At 34.0% G+C, this 23,543-nt stretch overlaps 1 pseudogene; it reads left to right on the top strand.

Annotated features, from left to right (window-relative positions):
* The first annotated feature begins 21,991 nt into the window (after nt 1–21,991).
* On the top strand, nt 21,992–23,295 carry LOC134738666 (ADP/ATP translocase 3-like; annotated as a pseudogene).
* The last annotated feature ends 248 nt before the right edge of the window (nt 23,296–23,543 follow it).

The following is a 23,543-nucleotide window of genomic DNA, read 5'->3' as shown; positions in this document are numbered from 1 at the left end:
GAGTATCAGTCTGTGGCGTAAACTTAATATTTTCATTTTAGGTCTTTTGGGGCTTACATTTTTCTCTGGGCAAGCACCATGATTTTCTAACCTTCTCCACAACCTCTACTCCCTCTGCCATATAAACAGTTAATTTTGAATATTATAGTCTTTAATGTCTAACTCTCAAAAGGAGAAAAGGAGAAAATTCCTGACTCTTTAATTCCACAGAAAATCACTTCTGCCAGAGGGGGAGAAACTTGTGAAAATGTGAGCAGTTGCAACCATAATGGTCACATGCATCTGTGTCTGCACCTCTGTGATCAGAAGCAGCAATTGGTGACCAGAACATAGATTCCCAATATTTAAAGAACAGTGTTTTAAACACCCACCTTGGTTCCCACAACCTACTTGCCAGCTTGTATCAGGAACGTGTGTGGTTTTCTGCAATGGGAATGAAAGCTGGGGAGCCATTGCTGAACTAAGAGCTGAATTGGACCAAAATTGTCTGCAATGTAGTGTGCTAGCTTTCCCCTGGAAGTTGCAAATAATCCATCGACTTCAGAATTCCAAAATCATCAGACAGATTCTGTGTAATTATTTTCAAGATGTGGAGTCAGATTTGTGCTTCTTTCTACTCTACCATATTCCCAGTATCCAATTACAGAATATTTTTAATATAAAAGTGGAAACAATGTGAATTCCCACCAGTAGAAAAATAGTTTCCAAAAGTTAAATATCTGTTCAATTTAATATAACTCAATAATACAAATAAATCCCTTAGATGTATGACAATTATCTGAAAAACAGTTCAACCATAGACACATTGCTTATTTTATAGTGTATATATATATATTTAAAAGATTTTTTAAAAACACCTAAATATTACTCAGACTAAATTAGAAAACTATCACTTACTTGAAAAGTTAAAATGTATGTAAGGCAATATGAACCAAGTTATGTTTTAATTTTGTAATCTGCATATTCTTTTTCAAAAGGCCAACAGATATGTAGAATAGTATATTTTTAAAAAATAAATATTAAGTAAAAAAAAAGAATTAAAAGTTCATATATAAATTCTTAAACCATATGAATAGAAAATATCTCCAATATAAAAATACTGTTTACTAAAAACATTTTAAGTTCCCAGTTATTTGCAATTACAGAAATAGTTTTCATAATTATGACTCAATGTATTTTTAAATATTACAATAGATTGAATGATATGTCATAGGCCAAATGGTATACTTTTACATTTCTCTAAATTCTCCTTCCTTTCTGCTAACAATCTGTAGCAAGCATGGCTCAAGAAGTGCAGTTGTAGAGGGATTTTTGTATTACAATTGTTGTGTTTTCAATTGATATGCTGAGTTAAGGCAAGCTCTCTAGGGAAAAGATGACTTTTGGCAATTTGCTAAATGTCTATGGAAACTTTGCAGTTTTAATAAATCATAATAAGGTAGACAGCCGAATTAGACAATGATAATATACATAAATAACCACATTTAAATAGAATCAACTAAATAAGCGTCTGGAGTATTTTAAATGATATTATAATAAAATTGCTCTTTTACTTCAATCCTGAAATTTTAACAGAAAAAAATTATTTCTCTTTTTAAAAAATATAAGTTTTTATATTAACTCTGAAAATTTTAGTTTCTCTCTGCCATTTCCAAAATTTTTATATCTCTTTTATTCTTGAAAATATGATACAAAAGAATCTTAAAGTTGCACATAGTTCATCTCTGTGTCCCTTAAGTATTCAATAAAATAAATATCAACACAGCCAAGAGAAAATATATTGCTCTGGGTTAGTAAATGGAAGGAAATAATAATAGAAAAGCAAATTTTAAGAGTATACATATTTTGGAGAATAACTGAAAAAAATTCTTTGTCTTATCTGCTTCAACAGTCTAACAAAACGTAACACTTGATTGCTGATATAGCTATGAAAGGAATATTTAGTTGTTTTCTATTTTGTACTTCAGTTTTATGCTTTCCTTGCTCAAATTAAATACCATTTACTCCAGTTTAAAAAAAACATTTAAGCGATCATGTATTATTAGAAAGTGTGGGGAAATTACAAAAGAAAAAGGTTTATTTGCAGCTAAAATTGCTTTCATTCTTTTGAAAACATTTACCTAAAAAGCACTGATCTATTTGAATATATACTGACATGAAGAAAACAATTATGGGGAAAATTACATCTTTTCTTCCAGAAAGATATACCAAAATATTGATATAGTAGTGAGGTACAGGAATATATGCAAACTGTAAGTTTACTAACTTATTATAGTAGCTCTAATAAGTTTTCATAGTGTTTACTTGAAGCCAATAACAGCAAACAGCCAAGTCTAACTGTGAGTAAGAACAGTTTTCCTTTTTTCTGATAATGCATTTATTCCATGCATGTGTGATTTTGGAACATTAGTAACTCAGGATAAACACAGACATAAATAAGCCATATGTGCATAGAATTCTGTAGGGGGTATTACATTATATTACAAAATTGACTATTTTGGATTCTGACAAGATAGACAATGAAGTATCTGTCATTTTGCATAGATACTATTTTTAAATTATTTACACTAAATTTAATGCCAGGGTAAAATTCAAAGAAAAATATAAAGCTATATGTTTTTTAGTCAAAATGGTAACACTATTTTAATGTACTTCCCCTTTGAGTTGTTTTATCCTTTCTTCCATAAAGTAGTTAGAATTATTCTCTTGCATGCTCCCTTGGATCTCCTCCATCTGAATAATTTTGCCTCCTCCCCACCCCCACTCAACTTGATAGTTCTCTAATCCTTCATCCATCACATTGTCTCAATTATTTAAAATCCCTCTTTCTACTTGTGATGACTTCTACCTTAGCTGGACATTTTACAAAACACAAGGATAAAGGTGCTAAATTCAGCATAAAAGTAATTCACCCAATGCTGTAGTCAAAAGAAGGCAGGGATAGGTATGCTTTTATCAGACAAAATAGATCTTAAAAAGAAAAAATCATGACAGACTATGAAGGACGTTACTAATGATAGAACAGTCCATTCATTTTGAAGATATAACAATTGTAAGTATATATTCACTAAACTTCATGCATCTAAATACATGAAGCAAACATTAGCAGACTGAAGAAAGAGACAGCAATACACATAGTAAGAGGCTTCAACATTCCACTTTCAATAATAGATATAATGCACTGAGAGAAAATCAATAAGTAAACAGAGGCCTTGAATAACACAATTAATCAAATGGATCAAACAGACCTATCAAAAACATCCCACCCAATAGCAGTAGAAGATACATTCCACTTAAGCATACACAAAAGACTTTGCAGTATAGGTGGTATATTAGGTCATGAAACAAGTCTTAACAAATTTAGAAAGATTGAAGTCATACTGAGCAACTTTTTCAACCAATGTGGAATGAAACTAAAAATCAATAACAGAAGGAAAACTTAAAAATTCACAAATATATGAAAAAGGGCACATTCTTGAACAATCAATGCATCAAATAATCAAAAAGGGAATTAGAAAATATCTTGAGACAAACGAAAATGGCAAAAACTCCAAAACTTCAGAGATTCAGAAAAAGCGGTATGAAGAGGGATGGTAATAATAAATGCTTATATTAAAACAGGAGAAATATCTTAAATAAACAACCTACCTTTGCCCATTAAGGATCTAGAAAAAGAATAACAAACTAAGCTCATGGTTAGCAGAAGAAAGAAAATCATAGATTATAACGGAAGTAAGTAATATAGAGAACAGAAAAACAGCAAAATTTACTTAAAAAGCATATTAGTTTTGAAATAAAAAAAATGAAAGACTCTTTAGACCATGAAAAAAGAGACTTAGTTAAATAAAATTTTTAAATAGGAGACATTACAACTGATGCCACTAAAATCATAAGAAATAAGAGACTACTGTGAAAAATTATTTGGCAACAAATGAAATAGTCTAGAAGAAATGAATAATTTAATAAAATAAAAAAATACTGTTTAAAAAGAAAACTTTAGTCAAATTAAATTTAAAAGAGTTTGTGCAAAGAGCGATTCATGAATGGGGCAGCCTCCAGAGCCAGAGTAGGCTCAGCAACTCCAGCTCAGCCACGTGGGAAGATTTATGGATCAAAAAAGGAAAATGAAGTACAGAAAATGGAATTGAGGTACAGAGACAGCCGGATTGGTTACAGCTTTCTGTTTGCCTTACTTGAACACAATTTGAACAGTTGGTCACTTTTGGCCAAAACTCAGTGACTGTCACAAGAGTAGGCTACAGTCTGTTTACAACTCCATTTAGGTTATAGTTCACAATGTAAAGAGACACTGTTAGGCTGAACTTAAAACATGTAAGGAAGAAGCTTTAAGTTGAACTTGATTTAATACTACCAAAACTTAATGAATACATAGAAAATCTAAATAGATAATAACCAATAAGGAGAATGAATAAGTATCAGAAGCCTCCCAACAAAGAAAAGCCTCACTGGTAAATTTTCTCAAACATTTAAATAAGAATTAACATCAATACTTTTCGTTCTCTTCCAAAAAAAAAAAGATAAGGGAAGAATTTCAAACTTTTTATGAGGCCAACGTTACTAAAATAATAAAGCCAGACAAAGAAAAAGACACCACAAAAAAAAAAAAAAAAAGAAAATCACAGGTCTATATCCCAGATAAACAATGTAAAAATCCTCAATAAAGCACTGGCAAACCAAATTCAATAACTTAAGGACCATTCACCATAACCAACTATAATTTACCCCTGGGATGCAAGAATGGTTCAACACACACAAATAAATAAATGTGATATATAACCCTAAGAAAATGAAGGACAAAGAAACACATGATCATTGCAATAGTTGCACAAAAAGTGTTTGACCAAATTCAGCAACCTTTCATTATAAAAACTCTCCACAAACCAGCAACAGAAAAAATTAACATGACATAATTAAGGTCATATGTGAAAAGACCACAGTTAACATCATACTCAACAGTAAAAAACTGAAAGCTTTCTCTCAAAGATTAGAAACAAGGCGTTCATGTCCACTTTTGCCTCTTCTGTTCATTATATCACTAAAAGTTTTTAGCAAGGGTGATTAGGCAAGAAAATATTAAAAATAAATGAATAAATAGGAAAGGAAGAAATAAAATTATTCTTTTCAGATGACATAATCCTATATGTAGAAAACCCTAAAATTTCTACCAAAAACTGTTAGAATTAATAAGTGAATTCAGTAAAATGGCAGGATATAAAATTAAAATACAAAAACAATTGTGTTTCTATACACTAAAAACAAACTCTTTGAAAAGGTAGTTAAGAAAGTGATTTTTTTCTACAATAGTATAAAAAAGAATAAAATTGTTAGAAATAAACTTAACAAAGGAATAAAAGACTTGAGACCCGGTAAAGGCAAAACATTAATAAAAGAAATTAAAGAAAGCACAAATAAATGTAAAATATCCTGTGTCCATGGATTGGAAGACTTAATATTGTTAAAATTGTCATAATTCCCAGAGCAATCTTTAAGTTCAGTTAACTCTCTATTCAAATCCCTATGCCACTTTTTACATAAGTGGAAAAAATTATAAAATTTATATGAAAGCATAAATAATTCTGTATAGTCCAAACAATGTTGAACCAAAAGAACAAAGCTGAAGGCAACATACTTTCTGACTTTAAAATACAGTGGCTTCCTCTTATTTGTGAGGGATATGTTTCAAGATCTCTAGTGGATGCCTAAAATCTTAGATGATGCCAAACTCTATATATTATAATTTTTTCATCTAGTGACTGAGAAGGCTACTAAGTGACTAACGGGTGGGTAGTATACACAGTGTAGATATGCTGGACCCACGGATGGTTCACATCCTAGGTAGGATGGTTGGAACAGTTTGAGATGCCATTACATTATTCAGAAAGACTTAAAATTTAAAACATATAAATTGTTTATTTCTGAAATTTCTATTTAATATTTTGGAACTGTGGCTTACTGCAGGTAACTGACATGGTGGAAAACAAACCCACAGATAAGGGAGATACTACTGTATATTATGGCATATTGTATATTACTGTAAGTTACAGTAATTAAAATAATGTTACTGCCATAAAGATAGACATATAAAACTATGAAACAGAATAGACCCCAGACAATAACCCTTGAATATACTGTCAATTGATCTTTTGCAAGGGTGCCAAGAGTACACGATAGGGATGGGATAGTTTCTTCAACAACTGGTGTTGGGAAAATTGGATATTCCCATAATAAAAAATAAAATTGGAAACTTATTTTACATCATATACAAAGATCAACTCAAAATAGATTAAAGGCTTAAACAGAGACCTAAACTGTAAAACTCTAAGAAGAAAACATAAGGAAAAATATTCATGACATTGGCATTGGCAATGAATTTAAGGATAAGACACCAAAATTGAAGGCAATAAAAGCAATCATAGACAAGTGGGACTACATATAACTAAAAAGCTTCTGAACAGCAACTGCAACAATCAACAGAGTGAAAAAAGGCAGCTAAAATATTTGCAATTGTTAAAGGTTAATATGCAAAGTACATGATTAAGTCCTTCAACTCATACTAAAAAAAAAAATACTGATTTAAAAGAACTTGACAAATAACTTGAATGGACATTTTTCTCTAGAAAAACATAAAAATGGCCAACAGGTATATGAAAATATTCTGAACATCACAAATCAACAGAGAAATGCAAATCAAAACTATAATGAGATAGCACTTCATACCTGTTATAATGATTATTACAAAAAATGAATAAAACAAAATGTAAAAAGTGTTAGCAAGTATGTGAGAAATTGCAATATTAATATAAGTTGATGAGAATGTATTATGGTGCAGGTGCTATGAATAACAAGTATGAAGTTTCCTAAAAAAATGCAAATAGACTACCACAGAATATAGAAATTCTACTTCTGGGTAATTAATCCAAAAGAAAAAATTATGATCTTGAGGAGATATGTGCACCCTTATGTTAACTGGAACATTATTTACAGTAGATAAGATACAGAAACAACCTAAATGCCCATCAGTTGATTAGTGGATAAAGAACATGTTATATACAAATACAATAAAATATTATTCAGCTTTTAAAAATAAGGAAATCTTGTAATATGCAACAACATGGATGAACCATGAAGACATTATGCTAAGAGAAATAAGTCAGTCACAGAACTACCACTACCACATAATTCCACTTACATCATCTATCTAAAATAGTCAGCACCATTAGAATCTCAGTAGAAAGTAGATGGCCAGGGGTAGGGGAGAGGGAAAAAGGGGGAGATGTTATTCAATGAGCATAAATTTTAATAATGCAAGAGGAATGAGATTAAAAGATCTGCTGTACAACATTGTGCCTATAATGAACAATAGTCTATTGTGTTCTTAAAATTTTGGTAAGCAACTAGATCTCATGTTAAATGTTCTTACCCCAGTATATTTTTTTAAATCAACAAATTAAAATAATAATAATAATAATTACTTTAAGATAAGAAGAGATTTCTTCTTAGATACCTTGCTGGAGTACAAAACCACCACATTTTACCTTAAGATATGCTCCATCTTCTCTCTTGAACAGTAGGTCTAAATAGGGTTAATTTACAGCATACTCCATTTGAGGATATATTAGTTGTCAATATCACTACATGCCAGATAAAGTAAAAACATCTAGCTGTCCTTTACAGGTAGAAGCTCTCCAGTTAGTCATAAGACTAAATTCTGAGGGTGCTGATAAAGTGAGTTGGGATATAAAATTGAATTTGTGGCATTATCCCAAATTACAAGATCTAACATTCTGAAAAAGGACCTTGGAAGGTGATAAACCCACTTATATAATGCTCGCTAGAACCATGGAAAAGTGACTGTCCATGCTGAATAAATATGAGATGCCAGAGTTGCCTCTCAGATGGTGAAAGAGAAACCCTGCTGAACTGGACGTGCTGTCAGAAGGCTCACAGATGATAGTGTCCCGTAGGAAGGTGACAACACTAAGCGGTGCACAAGTAAAAGAATTACTCCTTCTGATACCAAGGCTAAAAGTAGATGCATTAGTCTATTCTCATACTGCTAATAAAGACATATCTGAGACTGGGTAATTTATAAAAGAAAGAGGTTTAATGGACTCACGGTTCCACATGGCTGGGGAGGCCTCACAATCATGATGGGAAGACAAAGGAAAAGCAAAGGTATGTCTTACATGGCAAGAGGCAAGAGAGAGCTTGTGCAGGGGAACTCCCCTTTATAAAACCATCAGATCTGGTGAGACTTATGCACTATCATGCAAACAGCATGGGAAAGACTCACCCCCATAATTCAGTTACCTCCCACTGGGTCCCTCCCATGACATGTGGGAATTATGGGAGCTGTGATGCAAGATGAGATTTGGGTGGGGACAAAGCTAAATCATATCAGTAGGAGAAGCTACTACAAAACTTGATTAATTATTGCAAGACAATAGAGGCAGGGCAGTGGTGTTTAACCACTGGAAGAGAAGGGATCATAACCATAATAATAACTGGCAAGTTTGAGCGGCAGCCAAAGGGTAACAAAGAGCACAGGGTTATAAATATGGTCAATAGAACACAAAACATCTAGGGAAACACAAGTGGGCAGTCAACTAAGTTACTATTCAATTTGTGCCAACAGAAAACTTGAAGGGTGAAATAACTGTGTACTGAAGACAATTGACCCATTTAAAAGTACTGATTGCCCAGTTTCTGGAGCTAAGCCAGTTTTACAATTAGAATGCATTGCCTGAAGAAGCAGAGAAATCCCCAGGGGAAAGGAGTATGGAAAACCATAGTGAGTAACCTACACAAAATGTATATCCTAGTGCTTCACTAAAGAGACTCATGTTAATTTCCTCTGGTAACTGTGGACTGGAAAGCAGAAGATTCTCTGACATGTTGAGGGATGTCAGAAACAAGGCCTTGTTGACGTCAATAACATCATCATGCTGTCATGCCCCTTCGCTGTCAGAAAAGGAATATATTGTGACACATGTGGTAAAGGGAAATAATATAAATAGAGCTCTAGCCAGGGACTGGCCTACAGACCTTACAATGGTAACCTGGTTGTCATTTCATCACGCTATACCTTTCTTTAGTCCAGAGAGGAAAAGCTATCATGGTATAAAACTTTAGGGAAGTCTTCAAAAACTATTACTCCCTGTAAAACAAGAAATTCAAAAACAATATTACATCCCAGGTGGCTTAAAAAATCTAATATCACCCTTGATAGTCTAAAAAGGGCCAGATTAGTGGATTAGCAGTTCTTATTATATCTTTTTTGATTCACCTATGTGACTCCTATAGAAATAGGGTGGATGCTGGAGAATGACTGTAGAATACTATAGGATCAACCTTCTTGTTGACCAAATCCCAAATCCCATGAGGATGTGACACTTTTGCTAAAGATAATTAGTATAGCCTCAGAGACCATTGATTTGGAAAATATAGTTTTCTATTATGATAAGAAAAGGATTAAAACAGTTCACATTCACATGGAATAAACAACACCTTACAGTCACAATTTTGTCCCAAAGCTACGTTAATGCTTCCACCTCTGTCATAGCTTAGTCATGAGAGATATGAACTATCTGAATATTGTACAAACCATCTCTGATATAAAACCCTGACAGGTGAATGAAGCAGGACACCTGGAATGCATTACATCAGTGACAGGGTGCACAGCCAGAAGCACATGAGGGAAGCCTAGATGCCCATGATATCCAATATTGTTACACCAGTATCCCTTCCTTGGCCTATGTCTATGAGAATATCTTATGACCGGATGAAAGATAAGAACACATCTCAATTTGGTTTATCAATAATTTGTCTTGGCATTAGCATGTGAGTCAATATCAATGAAAACTGCACTATAACATCCTATGCTATTAGCCTTGAAAAAAGTGACAGAGGAAAATCTTCCCAGTAGGTATAAATTCAGACAATGACCCTAATCATCCACTTTGTGTAGACAGAGAATTGTCTCAAAGAGGCAGTAAACAGAGGCTCGTGATTAGTATTGAGTAGACTGGATGAAAAATATTGTATTTTTTGCTTAAAGTCTGGCTTATAAGCATATGATGTGTAAATATGTCACATATCAAAAAATGCATTCACCTCTGAAAATGGACCAATTCACAAAGAAGTCAAAAGGACTCAGCAAGGGAACCTTAGCACGCCTTTGTAATTGGCAGTCACAGGTCTAGCACGATGGGCACATGAATAAAGTGGCCATCGTGGCAGCAATGAAGGAGATGCCTGAGATAAACAGCCTGCACTCACATGACCAGTGTTAGTGTGGCAGCTTCTAGAGACCAATGATCCACCTTCCAGGAACAGGAACCAGTGGCAGGATCCACTGAGGGAGCCAACAGCAGCTTGGTGGTAAGGACCAGTGGATTACTCTCAAGCAATAGATATCTATCTGGATAAATTTATATATTTACTGCCTGCACAGCTTTGGTATATCTGAAAATGTGTTTAATATGTTGGCATCACATTATACGTAAACTTGCATAAGCACAGGGGATCCACTATCTATTAAAACATGTAGAGGAATAAGCCAATGTCCATAGATCCACATGTAGCATATCACACCAAGATACTTCTAGGCATGATAGCTGTTCAAAGGTGGGTAATCACTCCAATGAGCACACACCCTTACCATCTGAAAGGAGAAATGTGACTAAGAATGGGTGTGAAACAGTGATAGGAACAAGTTTTGAATGATCCCAAATATAATCCACCTGACTTAATACTTGTTACATGAGTACTTGGTGAGTGAAAAAACTATTAGGAAAATGTGGAACTTTTAAATAATATGACTCTCATACCGCATTGAACATTTTGGATTTTTTTAGAAGAGAGACGAGCATTAATTTTATAGTCAGCCGCAACACATTGCATGCCTCCTACAAATTGAGCATCATAATATTATCTGGAGAAAATAAATGTCATGAGCCCTAATCTGTAACTTCTAGGAAACTACTTGGCCCATGTTTTCATTTGTCAATACCTGTAGTCTCCAACCTTAATTATGTACTGTTCAATAACCTGCTTACTTGCCTACTTTAGTATAGTGTCTTATCTAAAGTTTTCATCCTCTGGGTGTTAATCTATCACTGGAAACAGTTTCAACCATAATTTTTTCACTCTTGGTCACAACTCACTCATATGACCCAGTGAAACAAATTACAGTGTTCTCTTTGCATTGATTTGACTTCTGGGCCTTTGTAAATCTTACTTCTCTAATTAGGCTGTAAAAAGAAACTGCAATATATAGATTCATAAATAGAATCAGGACAGGAGAAACATTTTTAACAGTTTTGAAGCCCAAGGGGATTTTAGAACTGTCACTGTGATGAGTTGGGTTTAAAAATTCGATAGTCTATATTAAAATAAGTAGTCTCATGAAAACACAGTTCCTGCTCTAGGCATCTCAGAGTCACTGTAGTTTTGTATATTTGGAAATGCTTAAATATACCGGAAATAAAAAATTATATTATGTTTTCTGATGACAATATTAGACATTCTATTACTTTTCATTCCTACAACTACTGTTCCATTTCATGTCCTAATCATTGCTTGTCTGTATAATTTCAACAGTTTCTCAAATGGTTTCTATTACTAGGAATCTGTCCTTCGTCAGATGACTCTCCTAGAAAACAATATCTATTTTATGTGACTTTAATATTTCAGAATCACATGGTTTCCTCATATCTACTCAGTTGTTTTAAAACTAGTGAATGTATTCATTCTACAAAGGCAATATCACATAAAACTTTGTTATATTTTAAAAAGCATGGAGACTTCTACTTATGGCCATGATAGAATAATTGGTACTGGAATAACCCTCCATAGATGAACAAATATTAAACCAAATGATTGAACAACCACTGGACTATTTGTAAAGATCTAAAATATTGTGCCACTTTCTGATAAAATGTGCTTTTACACTTATATTATTCTTCAGAAATGTTATCTATTAATAGCATTTTTCCTTGGGTATGTGTAAATAAAGTGTTAGCTATTTTCTAGTTTAAAAAATGATTTTTATAACTACTGATTATTAATTTATTTATTTTATGTTTAATTGTAATGAAATTTCCATTTATTCCTAAATGTTGATTTTAATCCCTCCAAACATAAGTTTCCTAAAAGAAGCCATCTTGATTGTCCTGTATTCTTATATATTCTTCTAACATCATCCAATACTTGGCATTCTTTACATACTCAAAACATATATGCTGAGTTTTTGAAAGGATGCATACTTATTAATTTTTTTGTCAAATAAATATTCATCCATGTTACAGGTTAAACAGCTTTCCTTTGAAGATTTTTTAATACATACATTAATCAAAATCACCATATTTGCATACATATTTTACAGTAGACATGATAGAAATTGTAAATGGCTTGGTCATATATATTAATACTACTTACAGTAAAGAAAGCTATGTTAGCCTTCAGTTACTTTGCATCGTCTTCTGGTAAGATAAGTGGCAAAATATTTAAATCAAGTAAATGGAGAAAAGACACTAACATTATGTCATAGAAGAATACACTTGACAGATGCAAGTTAAGCAAAATAAGATTTGAGATTGGGTGAAGGGTCTTTAAAGTGATAATGGAAAAAAATGCATACTTTGAAAAAACACTCATGAATTTCAAAACTTTTGCACAGTAATAAACCTGTACTAACTTTTTATAACATGTTTGAACAGTATCTAGCTTGAGGCATTGAGAAGAAAAAGGCATCAGTTTGAAAAGAGACCCTAGAAAAGTAACATGTATTCTATTCGAATTGAAGGAAGAACCAATATCAAATTTATGGTGAAGCTTGGGTAGAAAAATAATGAATCATTGATGCTTTATGATGAGTTTAGGAGGACAATAACCTAGAGAAATGAGCAGTGTACAAATGGTTAACTTGTTTTAAGAAGGGACAAGACAATGTTGAAGCCCACAGCATCAGACCACCTACATCAATTGGCTAGAAATAAAATATCTTGTTCATGCCCTAATTGAAGAAGAAGAACAATTAACAGCAGAAACAATACACAACACCACAGACATCTCAACTGGTTAACCTTACACAATTCTGACTACTAAAAAATTAAAGTTGTGCCAACTTTTCATTTAATAGATCCCAAAACTTGTGCCTGGGTCAGCTGCAGACAAGAGCAAAACATTCAATGAAAATTTTAAAGAAGTGAGATCAAGATCCTGAAGCCTTTCTTAAGAGAATGGTAACAGGAGATAAAACATAGCTATACCAATATTATCCTGAAGACAAAGCACAAATAAACCAATGGCTATCAAGAGTTGGAAGTGGTCCAGTCAAAGTAAAAGTGGACTGATCAAGAGCAGAGGCATGGAATCATGTTTTGGGATGCTCGTGGCTCTTTGCTTATTCTCTGGAAGTTCAAAAACTATAAATCCTGCTTATTATGAGTGTTTGAGAAAGTTAGTCAATGCTTTAACACACAAACACCCAGCCAAACTTCATCAGAGTCCCTCTCTGCCATAAAAATGCTTCTGCTCATTACTCTCATTAACAAGGGCAATTTTGTGAGAGTTTTAATGGAAAATCATTAGGCATCACCCTTAGGGTTCTGATTTGGCTTCTTCTGACTTCGTTTCTTTCCTAATTTGAAAAACATCTGTAAAGGGCATGTATTTTCTTTAATTAATAATGTAAAAAAGACTACCTTGACATGGTTAAATTTTTAGGACCATCATTTATTTAGAGATGAACTAAATGGCTGCTGTCATTACTTACAAAAGTGTCTTAGCTCATAGTAAGAAATAAAGTTCATACTTATATTTTTATTTTTAAGTTTAATTTCTTGGTGAACTTTTTGAAGTCCCCTCATATATGAAACCTTTTCCTATAATACATACAAATAAATGTATTACATTGTACAGCAGTATTTATTCAACAAATATTGTGAGTACCCATTCCATGTCTTTAACCATAGAAGGAATTTGGATGGTATCTGTGAACAAAGCATAAAAACATCACTGTCGTCATGAAACTTAACTCCTGCTAATGGAAAATATGCAACAAATGATAATGAAATAGATATAATAAATTACATATTATGCTGAGGATGCTAAGTATTTTGGGGGAAATGAAACAAGGAAAGTGAGTTTAGAAATAATAGAGAGGAAAGTTACAATTATAAAGAGGATTGGGAGGTAGAGTGATATTTTAACCATAAGAAGATATTTTAGTAAGAGATTGAAGAAGATTTTGGTCACATGGTTCTCTTGGTAAGGGGCATTTAAGCAAAGGAAAAAAATCTGTGCAAAGCCCCATGACATAGCTAATTTCACATGTTCAAGGATCAGTAAGAAGGCCCGGGAGGGTATAAGGCAGTGAGGGAGGAACAGAGGAGTAGATTAGATGGGCAAAAATATTGATATTTAACGAAGATATTTCATATTTGATAATGTTTGCCATATGTTTCACAAAGAATCATATAGAGACTATAGTCTCTAGATTTTGGAATTCAAATCTAAAAGAATACATTATTACAATTAAGAAAAATTAATTTCACAATAATAATAATGGAAGGTGCAGTGTGTCTTGTTCAGTTGACAAATTCAGAACCAAAAGAAAACGGAAAAATTCAGGTAATCTCATTCACATTTTATGTAAGAGAACTTCATCTCATAGCTTTTGATGACAAAATAAGATGTTACCATAATATAGCACTTTTAGGTGTTTTTAAAAGAAGTATATTCTATCCATGACACTAATAGCCCGCAACTCACAATTGGTAGCAGAAGGTAGGACATTGCTTTTTTTTTAAATCCAAATCTTTAAGCTCTCAGGGTATTTCTAAAAGAAGAGCAATTTTATTCTTTAGTTTTGTGAAAGTGAAAGCCCCATAACCTTTTATGGACCAAGTGGTTCATCACATTTGATCTGTTGAGCTATAAAAGCATGAAACTTCAACATGAATATCACACAGAACTCTTACCATTTATTATTTTGTTCCATGTGGCCACAGCTTTCAGCTCTTAAAAGCACTTCTTTTACATCATTTTTTGAAGTTGGTACCTTTAATGAAAAGGTTTTCTCAATGTCCATGAATTTTGCAACTACTATAGATCAGGTGACAGCTTAACAGTAAAGAGCTTTAAAAATATTGCTTCGCTTCATTTTCCATAACATTTAAGTATACAGAATAAAATAAAAGCACTATTATAGTGAAGGCACCAGAAAAAGACTATATCAGTACTCGAATATTTATGATATAATCAGTAATATGTAAAATACATACCATATATGTGTATATATATATATATTTATATTCAGCAGCTAGTTTACACTACCTCTCTATCAATCCCTCCACCCACCTCTCCCTCTTTCAAGTTGTTTCATATTTTGCAGCTCTATTGCTTGGTGCATAAACATTTAGGATAGCTATGTTTTTTGAAGGACTGTCCCATTTATATTAATATAATATCCCTCAATACCTCTGGTAATTTTATTTGCTATGAAGACTACTGTTTCTGATATGAATATATCCACTCCTGTTTTAAAAACTTATTATTTGCGTGATATATGTGTCATCATTTTACTTTCAACCTTCCTGTATTTCCATATTTGAAGTGCTTTTCTCAGGGGCATGTAGTTGGGATATGTGTTTAAATTTACTTTGCTAATCACTTTTAATTGGTGTATTTAGAACATTTACATATAGTTATTAATATGTTAAGGCTTACTTTTGCCTTTTTGTTTGTGTTGCTGTTTGTTCCATAGTTTTCTTCTGATTTCATTTACCTATCTAGTTCTGGGTTATTTGAATATTTGTTAAATTTTAATTTTGATTTATTTGTAGTGTTTATGAGAGTATGTATTCATTTCTATATGTTTTCCTTTTAGTCATATTTATGTAGGTTATTACAATCTACTGCTATTCATTTTACTGGATCAATTGAAATGCTGAAATCTTACTTCTCTTTATGTGTCTTCACCTTCTCTAATTTATAATATACTTGTGTTAAATTTTTCTTCTGTATTCTACAGTTACCGTAGAGAATTATGTGGGCGTTTTGAATGTAGATCTTTTTCTTTTTTCTTCTAGAAATGTTACTGTTTTCTCTTCTTTCATGCACTGAATTCTCATCATTATGAGCATTTTCTGAGGTACAACTTTTATACATGTAATGTATATAATGTATAGATATAATGGTTTGTGTATAAAAGTTACATATATAGTATTACACACATATATAATAATATATGTGTGTTTGTGTGTGTGTGTGTATATGTATATGTATATAGTAGGGCCCCAGTGGCCTCATCAACCTGGCAACTATTCAACTCTTTCAAAAAATAATGTCAATAGTGTTTAACCCTGTTTTCACAAGTATCTCATTTTAGGGCTCTTAAACATAAGTAAGTTCTTTACTGCTTTGAATGAAATACAATGAAAGTGACATTTGCCAATAGCAGGCATCTGGCCTTCCTCTGGCAGTTTCCATGTTCTAACTTTCTAGGAACACTCACTCATAGGGAATCTATGTTAGTCCGTTACCACACTGCTGTAAGGAACTACCTGAGACTGGGTAACTTACGAAGAAAAGAGGTTTGATTAACTCACATTTCTACAGGCTGTACAGGAAGGCTGGGGAACCTCAGAAAACTTACAATCAGGGAGGAAGGTGAAGGGGAAGCAAGCACATCTTACCATGGCATAGCAGGAGAGAGAGTGAAGGGGGAAGTGCTACCACTTTTAAACAAGCAGATCTCTTGAGAACTCCATCATGAGAACAGCAAGGGGAAGTCCTCCCCCATGATTCAATCACCTTCCACCAGCCCCCTCCTTCAACACGAGAGGATTACAATTCACCATGAGATTTGGGTGGGGACGCAGAGCCAAACCATATCAGAAGCCATCCAACAAGTACGAAATCCAGCTTTCCTGAAGTTAACAAGTTTGACAAAGACTAAGCTGTAGTAAAAAGTACAGCAAAATTGAAAAGATTCTCAGATGCAATGATAAGATTAACATCCTCAGATTGATTACATATTCATTTAACTCTTATTCATCATCAAATGTTAAATAATTGGAGAAAATGGGATAGTATTAAAATTTTATATTACAATTTGTGGAAACGTTGCTGTATTAGAATAATACCTAGATAATGAATGAAAAATACAGGTTACGGCTATGAAGCCTTTATTTTGCAATAATCTATTTGAAATAAACAGCAAAATTCTTCCTCATTTTCTTTATCATAAGAGCATTCATTATTTTGTATGAAAAAGATATTTTTCTTTCATTAGTATTGTAAATGATAACTTTATTTTTTTCTAGTATATTTATGATTTTGGTTTACTTGTGCTATTTTATTTTTTAAATTAATACATTTCTAGATAAATTTAATTTTAGGTTTTTGATATTGATTACTTTTTTAATATTTCATGATTTTCATAAGTGTATATAGAAATAATAGTCACCTTACATTTTACTTCTCAATACTTTATTATTGGATTATTATTCTTTAAATTGTATGCCTTGCAACTGTTTTTATTAAATGCTCTTGTTTCTTTATTTGTATTAAAAACATATAATTTCTCTGCAGTATACAAAACTGTATGTGTATATACACAGTGTTAATCCTGCTGATAACTTTACTCAAATCCATTACATCATTGCTAATTGACATATTTTGTCTTTGTCAAATTGTTTATACGGTCAGATATGAAAGCAGACACATCAAATATTTTAACTATGATTTATGCTTTTAAGGTTCTTGTTTTATGAGTATTAACTTCAGCTAACTCAATACAATATCCTTTGGTATGTTAAGTTTATATTGTTATAAACTAAGAATAAATTATTCTGTTTATAATTACATAATACTCACATCCTGGCTTTGGTAATTAATAACCTTTGCTCTATATGAATGCCCTCATACTAATCCATTTTAACTGTTTTATTACATAATATGTATACATGAAAAAATCTATGCAACACACATGTGAACCTTAAAGCACAATAAAAAAAAAAATCTCAGGAATCAACCACTCAACCCGTCAAGAAGAAGGCCAATGGTATTGCTATATGGATTTTTGTTTCTTTTTACTGTATCCTAAGGATTTCCTCTATACCAGGTTAACCAATAACCTGAATATATACATATATATATGTATATATGCAGATTTTTTTAGATTTAAAAATGTTCAATCACAAATGTAAAGTTCCTAAAATGCATAATATATATGCATATGGGTATGTTCATCTGCATTTATTTGTGTACATATTTAGGTGTTTATGTGTTTTTAAATAATTTTGGTGACAATAAAAGTTAGGCTATAAATAGTCTTACAGCATTATTTTTATTCATATATTTTATTTCTTAGATGTGTTCTATAACCATATTTTCTCTGATCTATAGTATTTCATTGGCAAATATACTACATTGCATACAGCCAGTCAGTCCTCTGAAACGTTTTTTCTCTCCCACTTAACTACAATCACATTCTTATGGAAACACTGGTGGTGACGTACAAGAGTTCCCAAAGATATATGACTCTAACAGTGAAATTACTGCTTTTTGGAGTTTATGGATATTTAACTTTATATGGCTGTCACATTATTAATATACTTGTATCAATTTAAAAGTCTAGTAAGAGCAATAAAACTACTGATGAAAATTCTTACTAATGCTTGATATTTATTAGTAAGCTTCTTAATTGTCAATTTGATATGAAACATCTCATTTTGGTCCTAATTTACATTTTCATGATTACTAATTATATTTATATGTCATTCCTAATTTCTTTTCTATGAAAACCTATTGCCTATAATTTTGAAGTTGTCTATAGCTTTCTTAGGAATAATTAACACTTATCTATATATTATTGCGATTTTTTGTTTTTAGAATTCAAATAACTTTCCCAGATTATGACTTCTCTTTCATTCTCTGTGGGGTTTTTCTTCTAATTTTTACTTCTAATTTTTTCCTCAAATTTTTATTATGGTGATATTTCATACACACCAAGTTAGAGAGAGGTTTACTAAGACTCATGTGCCTATGCCTTACTTGCAATGTTCTCAACATTTTGCCAATAGTGTTTCATTTTACTCTGTAGTTTTTTATGTTTACTTTGAAGACCATAAATCGCTGCAATACTGTAAATAGCTCACTAATCATCTCTGAAGAAGGGTTTGTTTTTATGATTACCACATTGCCATTGTGAAACCACAGCAAATTAAGAATTTTTTTTTTTTGGTGTCACCTACTAGCCACTAATTATGCTCTTTTGCTGCCAGTATTTCTTCTTTTTGTATGCAGTTGGTTCTTGCAAAACTTCACCCAATCATCACCTGGCAAATTATGATACACATTTCAAAGTAGATATTAATTACACTGAGAATAAATCCCTTGGCTCCAAAATTATGTTAGGTGCCCTTTCTATACAGTGTAATAGCAATACCCACTTCTTCCTTTGCATATATATTCCCAGCCTGCAAATGTCTTGTTACATATGTATCTCTGGAAGTACACTATAAAAGCTTTATTTACCAATTTATTGCTTATTCTTAGTAGGAGAAATTGCATACGGTCATTACTCAATATGAATGAATGAAACACATAAAACAATTAATTAATAATATTTTTGGAAAACTTTTAATCATAGATACTATTTTTTCATATTTCCACGGTGCCAAACACAGTTCTTATCTCTTTATGTATCAGAAAAAATAAACAAGCTTTTCAGTTCTGCAATTTTTATAATATAGGAAAATATTTTAACCTCTCTAATGTTAAATATTTGTTGACCAAAGTTAAGCATGCATCTCGTGGAACATACAATTAATATTTCTGTTCCTACGCAAATATTTTGTTGGCCAAAATATCAACTATAATAAGCACATATAACTGCAACAGTTATAAATGGAATATATTTTAGTTTGGCTCAGCATTCAGATTTAACATTTGCAAGTGTTGTTAACATGGTAGCTTGTTTAAGAACTGGAAACTATGCAACAATATATCCCTTACTTATCTTCAGGTACACAGTATGTCCAAATGCTCTCAGGGAACCTCACAAGATTTACTTCCCTCTGCCCCAGGGTAATACCTTTCATTTATGTGTATATATACATTTATATTTATGTATATATGTTTTTGTATATATTTTTATATATTTATATACATATTTATGTGTATATATTTATGTATATATTATGTGTATACATATTTATGTACATATATTTATGTATATTATGTATATATTTATGTATATATATTTATATTCTTCCATCTATATTCACTTAAGTAGGTAGACAGTATTTCATTCTTACCTCTAAATATTTTATTTACACAAAATTTTATGGTAACTTAGGCAACAGAAATTAAAAAAAAACAGCTTACAGTGTTTTTCCCAAGGCAAGCAGAAGACTCATAATATTGTGAAAGCAGTAAACTTTAAAAGAGGATAATTTCTGTGTGTGTGTATGTAAGCAGCTCATGTAAATGATTGTTTTCACCTTTGAATTAAACTGGCCCTAATCCCAACTCATCTAGCAATCAGTTGATATAAATGTAAAATAGGTTTTTTTTTTGTTTTTTTCTTTTTTTTTGTTTTTTGTTTTTCGCCCAGGCTGGAGTGCTGTGGCATGATCTCGGCTCACTGACCCTCTACCTCCGGGGTTCAAGCGATTCTCCTGCCTCAGCCTCCCAAGTAGCTGGAACTACAGGCATATGCCACCACACCTGGCTAATATTTTATATTTTTAGTAGAGACGCGGTTTCACCGTGTTAGCCAGGATGGTCTCGATCTCCTGACCTCGTGATCCACCCACCTTGGACTCCCGAAGTGCTAGGATTACAGGCGTGAGCCATGGCACCCAGCGTTTTATGTTGTTGTTTGTTTGTTTGTTTGTTTTTAGGCTACACCATTCTTGGAGTAAAAATAGGTAATTAAAAACAATCACAAAAATAGTATTTATTAGACTCCAATCTATTTCTGTGAAAACTCAGCCTTACATAAATTCCACACTGATAACACTAAGAGTACCCAAAGAATATTCCCCACATGTATGTTTGTTTGTTTTGGTGGGTCCTTGTAGAAGACTAAACATGTTCTGAGGACTGACAATTGGGACACTCTTTTTACCAACTATTTGCATTTTCTGCTACTACAAATGATTAGTAGCTCTCTATTCTACCTGACATCTGAAGTAGCATTTAACATCCTCTGTTCTTCTCAATGATACTCTACAATTGATACCCAAATAAAGATTATTTATCTTTTTTTTCCTGTGGATTACACTGGTGTTACACAAGTTACTGGTACATATATTAATGAGTTGTATCATCACACAGTAGTCTGCCACATAATGTATTTTCATGTTACTCATTTTAGAAAGACCTTCTTGCTCTAGATATATTTAAGCTCCAGTGTATAAAACTATCAGAGTCATGCCTGGTGGCTCGGGGAATGAGAAAGAGGAGATGGAAATGCTGAAGTTGACAAACACTATATATTTTATTTAGAGAATGAACAGGACAAATCTGCTGTAAAATACACACATACTTTTTAAATACCAAAATTGTGCCAGTACTGTTAAGAGAAAAATATGTTTTTAAGAACTCAACAAACATTAATCGAATGCCACTGTATTCTAGATAATATGGTATAGATTCAGTCATTTCTGTTGTATCCACATCATGTACTTCAAGAATCCGACGAAGTTATACTCTCAAAGAAGCATTAGATAATATCAAATGAAAATACACTCTTTATTCAACACGATCAACTAAACGGGCGTGGGGGAAAGGGGTTGATCTGTTCAGTGTATGCAACAGTGAAGCAGTTGGAATTTCATAGAAAGAATATACTCCCAAGGCAGAAGGAAATTTGAACTTCGTATCTACAAAGGAAAAAGTCTTATGATGGCAGGCTTTGTTACATTGAGAATATAAAAAGGAACGAATCCTGAGCCAGCGACGCCCTCCATTTACTCTCCGCGCCCGCTCTCCGGCTGTCCGCCCGTTCCGCTGCCCGCCCCGCCACCATGACGCAACAGGCCATCTCCTTCGCCAAGGACTTCTTGACCGGAGGCATCGCCGCCGCCATCTCCAAGACGGCCGTGGCTCCGATCGAGCGGGTCAAGCTGCTGCTGCAGGTCCAGCACGCCAGCAAGCAGATCGCCGCTGACAAGCAGTACAAGGGCATCCTGGACTGCATCGTCGGCATCCCCAAGGAGCAGGGCGTGCTGTCCTGGAGGGGCAACCTGGCCAACGTCATCCGCTACTTCCCCACTCAAGCCCTCAACTTCGCCTTCAAGCATAAGTACAAGCAGATCTTCCTGGGGGACGTGGACAAGCACACGCAGTTCTGGAGGTACTTTGCGGGCAACCTGGCCTCCAGCGGCGCGGCCGGGGCAACCTCCCTCTGCTTCGTGTACTCGCTGGATTTCGCCAGAACCCGCCTGGCAGCGGACGTGGGAAAGTCAGACACAGAGCGCGAGTTCCTAGTCCTGGGAGACTGACTGGTGAAGATCACCAAGTGCGACGGCATCCGGGGCCTGTACCAGGGCTTCAGCGTCTCCGTGCAGGGCATCATCATCTATCGGGCGGCCTACTTCGGCGTGTACGATACGGCCAAGGGCATGCTCCCCGACCCCAAGAACACGCACATCGTGGTGAGCTGGATGATGGTGCAGACCGTGACGGCCGTGGCCAGCGTGTTGTCCTACCCCTTCCACACGGTGCGGCGGCAGATGATGATGCAGTCTGAGCGCAAAGGAGCTGACATCATGTACACGGGCAGCGTCGACTGTTGGAGGAAGATCTTCAGAGACGAGGGGGGCAAGGCCTTCTTCAAAGGTGCGTGGTCCAGCGTCCTGCGGGGCATAGGGGGCACCTTCGTGCTGGTACTGTACGAAGCGCTCAAGAAGGTGATCTAAGGGCCGCGCCCTCCTCCGCACACACACACACACCAAGGGAACCAAGAGAACCACGTAGAATCCTCAACCGTGAGGACCATCGACCTTCGAGAAATTCCAGTTGTCTTTTTCCCAGCCGCATCCTGCCTGTAGACGGCCAGGGAAGGCTCTAGAAAAGGGGCGCGTTGCGATCCAACCATCGGCAGCCGATTCCATGTCTTGATCACGGGGTGGGAGGGAACCATGGCGTCCCTGCCTGGGGCCCATGGGTGAGACACTCCAATACTGAGACCTAGAGTCCAGACGCTTGTAGGACCCAAGTCGTGTTTTAAGTATTTATTTAAAACAAAACAAGAAAGTTTTAGTCAAACTGAATTAGAAAAATAGAGACACTCTGGCCTGTACTTAATGTAACACCTCTTGGCATCCCTCAAAATTTTGGTAAGATATCTAAGCCTCGCAAATCTTAGTGACTGAAATTATCATAAAAATTAGAGCACAAGAGAGTCATGATGTCTTAGTGTGATGAGCAGGACACATATCGGGAAGCTCATGTTAAGGAGAGTCCTTCAGAGAAGATAGGCAAAAAAGAAGTACACAGCAGAT

Source organism: Pongo pygmaeus, chromosome 19, assembly GCF_028885625.2.
Source record: "Pongo pygmaeus isolate AG05252 chromosome 19, NHGRI_mPonPyg2-v2.0_pri, whole genome shotgun sequence".
Taxonomy (NCBI): domain Eukaryota; kingdom Metazoa; phylum Chordata; class Mammalia; order Primates; family Hominidae; genus Pongo; species Pongo pygmaeus.
Note: the sequence above shows the minus strand (reverse complement) of the source record. Positions and strands in the feature narration are given on the sequence as shown.